Raw genomic sequence first — 12,770 nt, 5'->3', positions numbered from 1 at the left:
TGAATAAATGAAAATGATTTTATTTCTCTTATGAAGTATCCTAAAAGTAAATACTTAGATTTTTATGATGGTATTTTTTTCAGTGAACTCTCAACTAGTTTCTTGAAATTTTGACATTTTCCTTAAAGGTAACATATACTGCTGACCACAAAGTGAGTGTTTGAACACAGGCACTCCCGGAGGAAAGATCATACTCTCTGTTCTTGTAAAGATTGATAGATAGCCTCTGAAATAACCCATAGGGTCGCTAGGAGTTCGAATTGATTCAATGACAGTGGGTTTAGTTTGGGTTTTTTTATAGATATATGGTTTAGGAAAATTCACAGCAACACAGTCATACCTATATAACACTATGTGGTAAATCCCTTCCAATTGTTTACTTTAAAAAGGGACCAGGGAAAAGGTATGCTTTGGAGGAGAAAAACAATTGGTTAGAGGATCAATACAATTTTCATTTTCAACATCATTATTATTTTTTCTTGAGGTAACATTGGATCACAGAAAAATGATTGATTGATATGCCAAATTAATGCCATATTTATATCATTATACATCTATAATAAATGCTGCCCAGAAACATTACAAACTTTGTGTAAGTGCTCCTTCTGGCTTTGCTACAGCCTGGAGTGGTTCACTTTATGCACACTAGTAACTATTAAAATAACACACTACCTTTAAGTAATATTTTGATTGTAGTGTTCAATACACTAACACATTTGCTACTTTTTTTTTTCTCGGTTTTCTTGGGCTTCCCATTTCTTTGTTGTTTTTTTTTTCGGAGGGGTTGGGCCCCGGAAGGCTTGGTAATTTCCCCCAGTATTTCATATTAAATAAGGGGTAAGACGATATACCGAGTGTTATATTATCACGACACTTACCAAGAATTCAATACAATTTCCACCTAGCCCATTGTCGGAAAGTCAGATTCTGCCCTACCTACATCTACAGCCTCATCTACCACATCTCCTGACTCCGTGTCTTGTGCTCCAGCGGCATAAGCTACCAGTTGCTTCCCATCATGCTAATGCTCCTCCAGGCCTTTCTGTGTCTTAGTTCATGAAAGTTTATCTGAATAGAGTGACTTTCCTATCTCTATTCTATGATTCTTATTCCAGTATCACACATTAACTCCTTTCTTCCAGCAAGTCAGCCTTAAGCCTCCACATAGGGCTCATCTGTTCTATCGTATGGAATACTGTTTTCCAGTTGTATCTTTATGTGGCTGAAATTATGCCACACAGACCAGCCCCCAGGACTGATTGTCTTGGCAGATGTCAGACAAGGGAGTTTAATGCTCAGGGAACTGTAGGGTCCAAAAGGCATGCTCCCTGCTGCCTCCTTGACTGGTAATACAACCCTCTCTCTGTGCCTGAGATGGCTGGATTTATGCCCATCCCTTGGCAGTCATTGTTACCCCTGGTAAGAATCACTCACATACCAATCACATAAAACAAACATAATCTTCCCACATCTTCTTACCTAGACCCATCAGCAAAATGAAAGTGGTTTGGTGGAAGTAGCAAAGGCTATGGCTAGAAGAGCCATTGTATTGAAGTGCCTCTCCCCTACTTTCTTTGTATACTCAGTCTAACAGGTAGCGAGTGTTTAAATATTGCTTTACGTGGGCTTAAGTAATAGGTTGTCTATAACAAATAGTCTATTAGAGTAAATATTAATAAGCAAATAGAAACTATGGGACCATATTCTATTTTGAATAAAAAATTTCAGTTTGATTTTAAAAATACATATTAAAATGATTATTCTAGCAATGACCTATTTTTTAATTGTTATCCATCAGATCTGTGTTTTGCCAAAGTTGGGCAAACAAGGGTATTCTCTACCCAGAAGCAAAGTGAGTTAAATCTTAGTTAATGGACTTAGTAGGGTTCTTTAGGGAAACAATGTTATTTCATTCAAATTCTTTGAAAGGTTTGGAATCTTTAACAGGCATTGTAGTTGTGTTTTTAATAAAATTTAAAAATGTTCTAATACCTCAATGATTTGATAATTTCAGTTTTTAAGAGGAGAACATTTTCAGACATTATGCTCAGAATAACTTATTCTCAGAGGATTGTTTTATAAGGTATGAGTTTCATTTCTTCTTTTTGGTAGATGTAGAAGAAAGTACGTGAGTTACAGCTGTTAACTTAATAATTTTACTGATACCTAAGAATGGAATAGATCTTGCTGTGCATTATATAATCAGCTTCAAAAGCACTCCATATTCTTTCTGTGACAGAATATGAAAAGCCCAAGACAGAATATATGGTTATGAGGACTTTTTCTCCTGCAAAAGCTTAACCACATTGTATTTAATAGCGTAGCTGGAGAAAGATTGGGTTAGAATGATCAAAACAGCCGCTCTAGGAATGTGTCTTAATGTCAGCCTGGAGTGGCTTGCTTTCTTCCTGCTAAGGAAATGTAACAGGATATTAAAAAACCTATCAACCTTCAAAATGCTCTGATTCTGCCATGCTTCTAAAGAGGCAATAGGAAAATATGAGCGTTATGTTTAGTAGAAGGTTTGACCCATAGAATTTGCATAAAGGGGTCATTTAAATTTAGTTTGAAGACCAACACTCTTGCATATGACTGTCTAATATCGCACCCCTCTGATACCTTCTGCACGCAGCTGGTCCACTTATCTTTCTAAAGGCAAATCGGATGATGTGATCCATCGTTTAAAGCCCTTTAGTTGTGAAATCTAGACTCCTTGGGAAGACTGGATCCTCGCAGAGTCATCTCGCAGCAGGTGCCCTCAGAAACCAGGCTGGAGCTATAAAGGGGCACTAACAGGGCCCAGAACACGTCAGCCATTGTGCCACTTTTTAGCCTTTCCTCACCATCTCTTTGTCTTCCCGAAAAGCTTGATCTCCATCATTTCCCTCTAGAGAATGAGCTACTTCCTCCATTGCACTCATATCATATGCTTACACAATTTGTTCAAGCTTTCCTAACACTGTGCATCCGTTTACTTTTCCTGTCTTTCCCTCTTAGTCCGAAACTCATATTGTCTCTGCAGATGCATGACCACTACTTAAAGAACAGCTGAGTGGGGGCTTGGTGGAATATGTGTGTGAATGGGTTTGCCGATAGTGAGAGTCATATTGAAAGTGGCTACTCTCAAAAACAAGTATCCTTTCTTGGAAGTTGTGCCCAAATTAAAAACATAAATCGTCATTACTTTAGCCTGTTTTTCTAAACCCTTATTACAGGTACTGAGTTTGCTTTGATGTTGTAGTTTTCAATATTGGATGCCAGTAGCTTTGATTTATAATTGCTGCACTTACTCAAATACTTTTCTAAGCTGGGTAAGAAGACTAGCGTAGCAAGCAGACTGGCAATTTGAAGGGAGCACATACAGACAAGGCAGAATCACTCTGAAGTGGCAAGATTTAGAAAGTTGGCCTCCAATTCCTATTTATAATGGCTATATATTATTTTATTCCTGGGGCTGCAACTAATCTCAGTTACTGGGTTATTGTGTTATCTGAGTTATCTCCATTATATAAGGTCAAATATGCAAATGTTAGATGTTGTATATCTATCAATCTGCAGAATTAGTCATTGCCTTCGTCTGTAGGCTTAAAGTAAGTACTGAAAGAGATGACTGCACTTGGGGCACAGGTAGATGTAGAATGCCGCATTAATTTTGTCCACCTTGCTCCGCCCTATCCCTCCTGCCTTTTTTTAAGTTGAGAAAGTGGAAACCTAGCGTCCTAAATGATTTCATCCAGAAGTTCATAGAAAATTCAAGGAGAATAAAAAAGCCCGATGCAAAGCAATTCCAATTTGTTTTCTTCATCCTTTTTGTTGGACAATATTCCAGTTTCACTGCAATGTGGCAGATATTGGGCTGGGAGCTAGGAGATGCACTATAGTTCGCTTTGCAGAAAGAGTCCTCGTCCTCTGTGAATTTAGGGACAGAGCTACTAAGCTTCCTGTAAATCTAGAGCTTACTATAGTGGTTATTCTGTATTAGTGCACTTATACATAGTACCTTAAAGGCATCCCAAAACACTGATTTTTCTCTTTAAATTTGTAAAAAAAAAAAAAGCATAGATGCTCATAGCAACCCTACAGTGCAGAGTCAAGCGGCTTCTTAAGGTTTGACCTCACCATGGCTATAGGGCCAATATGGGTTGGAATAAAGGAGTACTGGTAACAGAGTGGGGTACCCATTTGCATTGTGAACCACAAAGTCAGTAGTTCGAATCCACCAACTGCTCCATGGGAGAAATATGAGGCTGCATAAAGATGAACAGACTTCAAAACTCAAAGGGGCAGTTCACTGGTCATTTAGGTTGCTGTGAGTCATAATCTACGACAGTGGGGTTTGTGTGTGTGTGTCTTTTTGTTTTGTTTTGGTTGAATAGACTAAATGAGGATTCCTAGTCTGTAATTACTTCAGCTAATAAGTGAGTCTGTTGCTTCCTTCTAGATTAAACTTGAACCTGAACTCAGATTAAATATACTGCTTTGGACTCCCCCCTGACTCCTGATGTCCCTATAGCTCAAGAAGCTCTACAGTCAATCGATTTGGCTTGATTAGCAACCTGAAATTATGAGTGAGTTACCACATGGGTCAAGGGAGAGAAAACAGATTCATAGAAAAATGCAAATAATCTTGGGAGTCCTTTCTAAATATATCCACACACCATTCCTTCATGGCACCTGGCTGGTATTCTTTCTCAATAGGTCAGCTATTGTTGCTCAATAGCTTTAATCATTTTGCAATTTCAAGTGAAAAAGAAATGTAATACCATGGCTTCCTGCCCTTTATTCATAATAAAAGGACATAAAGTGTTCTTGAAAATGCCCTTTCTTGGAAGTTTTACAGCCTGGCAGCCTTTTCAATCATAAAAAATACTTCAAATAGTTTTGTAAGTCTTTTTGCTTTGAGCTGATAATACGGATAGTGGGTAGAGTTGGGGAAGGGGAAAACATCAGAAGTCCTTTAAGGGAAAGGACTGTATAATTTTTGTAACCTTCAAAGCCTACTGGAGTGCTAAACACAATCAGTGCTAGTGTTCATGGCACGAATGAATGGATAGATGCTGGGTGGATATTGAATATCGCTGTGATGCTTTGAATGAAATAGGACATCCCCAAAAAACTCGCCTCCTTCTAGTGGAACCCTTTTACTTTGGTTTTAATTGCATTATATATATGTATGCATTTATCTTCCACTAATGTCATGCATAAAGAAAGTATTCTTTTCTGTTAAGCGATAGCCATTCAAAACTCTATGGAGAATACCGCTCTACTCTAACATATATGCAGTCAGAATGAGTCAGAATCTAATTGACCACATCTGGTTTTATCCACCTTTAGTCTGGATTACATCCCATCGTATTTTTTAAAAGTCTCACTCCCATAATTATAATTCTAACTTTCCAAATGTCTGCCCCTCAAAAAGCGCCTTATACCACCATGCAATCTTTTTTCTCCCATGTGATGCTCAGTTCTTTAGCGATGTGATAGATATTTACGTCACCCCGTCCCATTTACTTCTCACTTCTCTGAAGCCAGGCTCAAGCTCTATGAGCATGAATATTCTCATGTGTAAAACAGAAACCAAGCCTCCCCTTGCCGTGTATTTCTTCGGACCCCATTGGCTCACATCACTCGCTGTCATCGAGTCGATTCGGATTTATGACAGCCCGAAGACTGAGCAACCTTTGCAGTGGCTGCTGTGTCACCAGAGCTCCCAAAAGGGAAGTGGTTGATGATGGCTCTAATTATGATTTGGGGTTGACCATTCTTTCACAAAGAATAGTTTCATTTGCCCTCATCTGAGGCTTTCTATTTCCCCCTTTATGGTCCTACATTTTACCCCCAAGGCATAACTTGAGCTTGCACCTACTTTATGAAGCCTCCATTGGTTATTCTAGATTTTTCCAGTTTCTACTTGACACTAGTATTCTTACTGCAAATAGAACAGGCGATGTAATAGAATATATTTACCTTTTCTAAACCTAATTGAATGTCGAGTTCATAAGGAAATGATATTTGTTGGTCAGTTAAACTATCACGGATGGGTGAAATATTCTACTCTTTTGAGTAAATATGATTACTGTTTTATTACAAAATCCCTGAGTGTCCACAGACTAAGTCCACTATAATAATTTAATTGGCTGTTTTTCTTCTTTTTGGAGCTTTAGTTATTACAAGAAAAAAATTTAAAACATATTTATTTATGTCCTCTTGATGCAGTCATTGATTTAAGAATTATTTTTGACAGCTATATTTTTATATGCAAAAAGTCATCCTACTTTTGAACAAGGCAGGTAGTATCACAAGAAAATGGGAGAAATGCAAAGAGTCATGGTTCCAAACATAATTTGTTAATGTTCATCTGTTCAGGACTTGCTGGCATCGAAGGGAGCGGTCAGGCTGCTTTGAGGCACTGGTAAAAGACAACATTCTAGGACTTGATAGGATACCAATTAAAATGTTTCAGAAAACAGATGTAGAACTGGAAGCACTCCCTAGTCTATGCCAAGATATTTGGAAGGCAACTACTTGACCAACCAAACAGATGGTTTTTAAGAACCAATCTTATGGTCCATCTTTTATTTTGTTTGTTACTCTTCAATCTTTCTAAAAATGAATCCTGGGAGAGAGGTTCAGGTGTAGGCCTGAGAAGGATCTCAGGGCATTGGGTTTTGGGAGTCCCGTGTTCTCTAGCCTCACCATTTCTGTGGCCTTTAAAAACAGTTTGAAGTCTAGCCCACATGTTTCCTCTTCTATTCAGGACCATCTATTGTGATCCCATTCAGAACCAGTAAGTGATGGGAGCTGGGCACTTTGTAGTTTTTGCTGGCCTCAGGGTAGATGATGAGGTGGTACCATCTTTCTTTTCTGGGGTTTTGGTGTACTTCTTACTTTTTTGCTTCTCTTACTTGGCCATCTATAAGCTCTTAAGTAGTGAAGTGCTACTCACTTTGCTAAGATACAGATCATTGTGTGTGTGTGTGTTTGTACTACGTTATGCCAATTGAATAACATAGCTATTTCTTGAGACTATGGTCTAAACCTTTACAATCCAGAAAACCATTCCTGGCGGGTATTTGATGATGTCTGAGGAGTGTCCATGACTTTGTGTTCAATAATAGCTCATAAAATATTGTGATGCTGAGGCAAGAAGGAATATCAAGTTTTGGCTTTATTTCATGGATTCCAGCTGCATGACACTGCTATTTCTGAAAAGTGGCTGTCAACTAATGCTTTGCGGATGATAACCTCTTTGGTGCCAAGAATTTGGAGACATCGGAAAGCTGAGTTTGAAGGTAAACTATTCCATCCTAAGGCATCCGCTGAGTACTACAAAGCCCAGGAGCCACAGCAGTGTATGCGGTAAGGATCGGGTTGCTGCTTGTAAAGTCAGTAGTTTAAATCCACCAGTTGTTCTACTAGAGAAAGATGAGGCTGTCTCTTCCTGTAAAGATTTATGTCTCAGAAATCCACAGGGCAGATCTACTCTGCCGTGTTAGGGTCACTATGAGTCAGAATTAACTAGAAGGCTTTTTTTTCTTTTTGATGTGAGCTAAATGTCTATGGACTCCTTGAATCCATTTACCTCTATGTCTACCACAAATAGGACTGAGCCAGAGATGGTCAAGGATGCTCAACACGTGTTTAGGAAAATCAACAACTTAAAAATAATTTTGCTAGCACAAATCTAAAACTTGATTGGACCAAATGACTGAGAAAGAAGCTGAGTAGGTACACTGATCCACCCAGGCAATCTCTGGTTACCCCAGGCAGCTCATTATCAGGGTGGGGGCATGCCACTTTTGACATCATCTTTTTGTGTGTTTGGAGAGACTGGGCCCTGAACAGATGGCCCTGATATGGGCTCCCATGACTACCAGGCATGCCAAGCAGGCAGATGAGTGATCTGGCTTGTTCCTTCTCTTTTAAATTGATGCCAGCCAGGGAAAAGTGGTGAAAATAAATCAATGGCTGCCTCCTCCAGACCCAGCATGTATCTACCTTCCAGTCATCACAATAAGAAACATCCTGCGGTGGTGCTCGGGGGCTTTTTCTGATAGGAAGCGCCTCGCACACACGGGAGGCTGATCTAACAAAAAGCCAAATCATGCCTCAGAAAGGACTTTTTTTTTTGGTCAGGGACCAATTGTTGGCACTGAGTGGGCAGCAGCAGGTTTGGAGGGAGCATTGTTTATTCACTCCCAGACGCTGTGAGTCCTTTATGACTGGGCTCAGTATTTTTGGTTTCTGGTCGGTAATTGTTTACATCTCCCATGGCCAGAACACAGGGAATCATAAACAGGAATCATGCTGAATACCTTTGGCAGTGCCCTTTTTGTTCCTACTGTCCTGACAGCCAAGGTTCTTCCTTCTGTGTAATGCTCTATCGATGCGTCGTTGTGTCCCTTATATAGCAAGGGACTTCATTGAAGACCCGAGATACGTTTAATCACTTGTTTAATCACTACATAACAAATTAATGCTGAGCTAAGCTGTTTTATGACTCAATTTCCTTTTATTTCAACTGAGGACCCCTCACCCCGCCCCATCCCATACCTTCCTTACAAATATATGAATCATATTCCCATAGACACAAACTGCTTTTCTAATTATACATCATGAACATTTGATGTGTTTTCAAACACTAACCATTTCAAATATGTGAGAGCCGTGCTGGGTTAAGGTGGAAAGGAAGTTTTATTTTGGAAATGGATCTGAGCTATATAAGTTGGAGGCTTTTCATTTTTGGAAGCTTCATATGGCCTGGGGGTGGCATTTTTTTGGGATACTCTAAAGACTTAGTGCTGTATGATAATCTACTTCTCAAATTTTTACATAGCTCAATACACAGAATTTGTAATGTTTCTAGAAATACCACGTATAGGAATATCTTCATAAGAGCATTATGTTGTGATCTGTTTTTAGGTTCAATCTCTTTAGTTAGCTGGAAGAATTATGGGAGAGTCAAGTCACACCTGAGGAACTTTAAAAAGAAATATTACTCAAGATATCTTACTGATACTTTAAATACATATGCAAAATAAAGTCTAACTTGCTAGGCTTTGGGGGGACTTCTTTTGCTAATTTTAAAAAACTTATAAATAAAATATGTTATTAATGGCTGAAATACTTAGAACTGTCAAGGAAGGTGGCAGCATTTCAACCTGTTCTCAAGAGGAGACAGGTCTGCTGTGAGCTAGTCGTCATCTGTGGATGAAATAGTTGAGGACATGATGCACAGGAGTCGAATTTATTTTTAAAATGTTGGTAAAGCTCTTTTTGGCGAAATCACGGATTGTAGTCGTGAATTCAGGGGAAAATGGAATTTTTCCTTCAGCTTCACAAATGTAGCAGAAGGGATTCTAACTATTTTGCATTTAAAAATCCTCATTACTATTTCTCTCTCTCTCTCTCTCTCTCTCTCTCTCTCTCTCTCTCCCACTCTCCCTCTCTCTCTCTCATACACAGCCTATACGATTCAGGACAATTAAAATTTCTATCTTAATTTAAAAATATATTTTGAAATATTAACATTTTATGATATCTCAGATTAATGCCTATTTCTGGTGCCTCCTTTGTACATTTTCTCTGGGGGAAATGAAAAGTCGTCTATTTGCTTATACTTACTTAACCTTTTATTAAATCTTATTCAGTGAAATAAAATGTGACCTGTAGACCCCTGTGGCATAGGGTAATTTTTTTCTCTTTGATTTTCTCCCACCCTACAAATAGCAATTGGCCATCTGACAAGTACTTAAGTTGGTGGGACCTACTGACTCTAAAGCGAGGACAAAGATGCAGAAAATGAGACCAAAGGATGAATGAAATAGCTTATTCAAGGTCATGCAGTTAGTTTGGGGAGAGCAGCTAGCAGAATCCAGGTCATTCTACTCCCACTTCAGTCCTTCTACAAATATTTATTGTGCTGCGTGCTTTTTCTGTGGCCTGCCTATTCTAGTATGCTGCCTGCCAACCTCTGCTCTGGAGGAATAGCTCTATGCACGTTGCTTTCTTGTCCATAGGGAACATCTTCCTAATGCCCTTTCTCGCATCCTGCCATTAGTGCTCTGGGTGCCCTTGTGCGGTTCACACAAGCTCTGAGCCTCTTCAGTGTCCTCCTTTAAAAAATGAAGATGCTGTATAATTCTCATGATCGGACCATCCTTTAATCACCTTTAGAACTATATTTTAAGAAGGAATATAATTTATTGTTTATTTCAAGTCTCACTTCCTCACCCACTCCCTCACCCACTCACTGCCATCGAGCCAATACTGGGGGTTTCTGAACCGGCAACTGTTTGTGGCAACAGAAACCCCAGTCTCTCTCCCGTGGAGCTGCTGATGGTTTCGAACTGCTGACTGTACGATCAACTCCCAGTGCACAACCACGACACCATCAGGACTCTTTACAGATAACATGTGTTTATCATCCTAGGTTTACATGTTTTCACTTAATTTAATTAAAGATGGTGTAGAAAACAATACCATGAACCCCCTTGGTGATGCAGTGCTCAAAGGAACAGCTCAATTATTTTAACTAGAAGATTACATTTGACTTTAAGTCTCATGTTGAGACCAAGCGAGGCTTTAAATCACTGCAGTGATTCTCTGTACCTTGTTGACCGGTGTGTGTAAAAACACATTAGCATCATCGTGAACTATTTTTGTCCTCTGGATCTAGTCATATGAGGCAAACGTTTAAATAATAAATGAAATGTGATGATACACAAAAAAATAAATGCAATGTGATTATGCATCTACATATGTAATGGAGTAGTATACAATTTCCAATACAGGCCCAAGGTATTGGGAAGATGCCATTATCTATGTTAAATTACACAAACCAAGATGGTGTCATTTGGGGCCTTCAACAGAAAACAAAACAAAAACACAGAAATCTGTCAAACAAACAAACAAACAAACCCAAACTTACTATTATTAGGCCAATTCTCATTCACAGTACTTTATAGGTCAAGGTGGAATCACCTCATGAGATTTCCAGGCTATAAATCATTTCAGAACCAGACTGGCACACATTTCTCCCACAAAGTCCCTGATGGAGGAGAACCCGCTGTTAACCCTGGTGCCACCGGGGCTGTCTTTTGGCCTTACAATATTAAACAATAAGAAAACTCAATGTAACCACTAAAATTGGCTTATCCATTTTGAACGGGTTTAAATCAAGGTGATTATCCAGTTGTTGATGGTTTGCTGCGTTCTAAGAACTTGGCTGTTTTACATATAGCATTTTGTTAAATTATTTTAATAATTTGATGGCAGTTTGTCTTTTATGCCTCGTTGGAGAAGAAGACTGACTTAAAGACAGACTAAATGACCAGCCTAAGAGCTCAACGTCGCTGTTCACATCGAGGACTGTCTGATTCCAAAGCCTTCGTCTGAATGATTATACTGTTATTCTCCTAAACATGTTCATTCATACAATACATCCTTATTGGCATATTGCTGTTACAGGTGCCAAGAATACAGCAGAAAAAGAAACACATAGTTCTGATCTCATTTAGCTATCATTCTCACGTAGGAGATAGTAAATGAAGAAATATAGTAAGTGAACTTTTGGAAGGCCATGTAGCAAGAAGAAGAGGCTAGGGGGGTTAGAATGTAGGTGAGGGGCTCATGATTTTAAGTAGAGTGGTCAGTAAGATCTTGCTTAGAAGCCACATGAGAGTTCACTTGGAGGAAGGGAAGTATTAAAACTAGTTGATCTGGAGAGAAATTCAAGCAAACTTAGAGCAAAATCATTGGGTTGTGCTGCAAGGATACTATCAGAGTAATGTTATCTTCATATTTATGTATTTTAAAGATTTCAGAGCATAGCGCAATTAATTGCTAAATGGTAGTGGGCTAGTAGGGTGGGGGCAGAATGTTGATTTATGATGCCAGAGAGAGGTGACAATTGTTAGAGCAAGATTCATTAAGTAGATGACATGGGATGAGACCTAGTGCAAATGTGGAAAGCTTAAAAGGCTTTTTTAAAAAGTATCCTAAGGCCCCAGAGAAAGCCCTGGCGGCACCATGGTTAAAAGTGTCTAATCCAAAGGTCAACGGTTCCAATTTACTGGGGACTTTGTTGGAGAAAGATATGGCAGTCTGTTTTTGAAACAATTTATAGTCGCTCAGTGACGGATCTCATTGTGTAAAGCGTATACAAGAAAGTCAGTGCAGTGGCCTCTAGGAGAAGAGCGGAGGTGAAACCTGGCACGAGGAGAAGGATGGAAGAACGTGGACTTCCTTGTCAAGGTCGTGGACTTTCTGGCTGCTCTGATTCCTCTAAATTACGGATAGGAGAGAAGTGGCTGCATTTGGGTCACCAGGATACGTAGCATGTGCTCACACTCAGAACATGAGAAGTTTTAGGGTACACCCCTAATTTACAGTGAGCAGTTTATTTCTTCATTGTGATCTGTATAAACTCAGGCACTCAGTTCCTTTACCGTGGAGAAGTCTCCGTTATAGAATCAATATTGTGTGTTGTTTCATTAGAGGCCTTTGCTCTTTCTTCTCTTTTGTGTGTCCGTCGGACAGACACGCGAGTCATCTGCAGTAGAGGAGGCACTTTCTTTAGTGTTTACAGAGAAGGGATGCCAGTGGTTGCATGATGGAGTCCTTGCTTTGAAGAGTTGAGAGTGTAGGAGGGAAGAGGACACAAACAAATAGCTGTAAGAGAACAGAAGGCTCTGATCTACGCAGGAGAGAGAGAAAACAGGGATGTATTTAGATGTCAGCTTTCTTAGAAAGAGAATAGATGGAATATC

At 39.3% G+C, this 12,770-nt stretch overlaps 1 protein-coding gene across 2 annotated transcripts in view; it reads left to right on the top strand.

The window, feature by feature from the left end:
* The window catches only part of FGF14 (fibroblast growth factor 14), a 780,497-nt gene that overhangs the window by 73,508 nt on the left and 694,219 nt on the right, over positions 1-12,770 (top strand). The window lies entirely within an intron of this gene.

Source organism: Echinops telfairi, unplaced genomic scaffold (assembly GCF_000313985.2).
Source record: "Echinops telfairi isolate 266 unplaced genomic scaffold, ASM31398v2 ScPeMD7_7467;HRSCAF=8505_0, whole genome shotgun sequence".
NCBI lineage: Eukaryota > Metazoa > Chordata > Mammalia > Afrosoricida > Tenrecidae > Echinops > Echinops telfairi.
The sequence above is the reverse complement of the archived record's forward strand: the minus strand, read 5'-3'. Positions and strand labels throughout refer to the sequence as shown.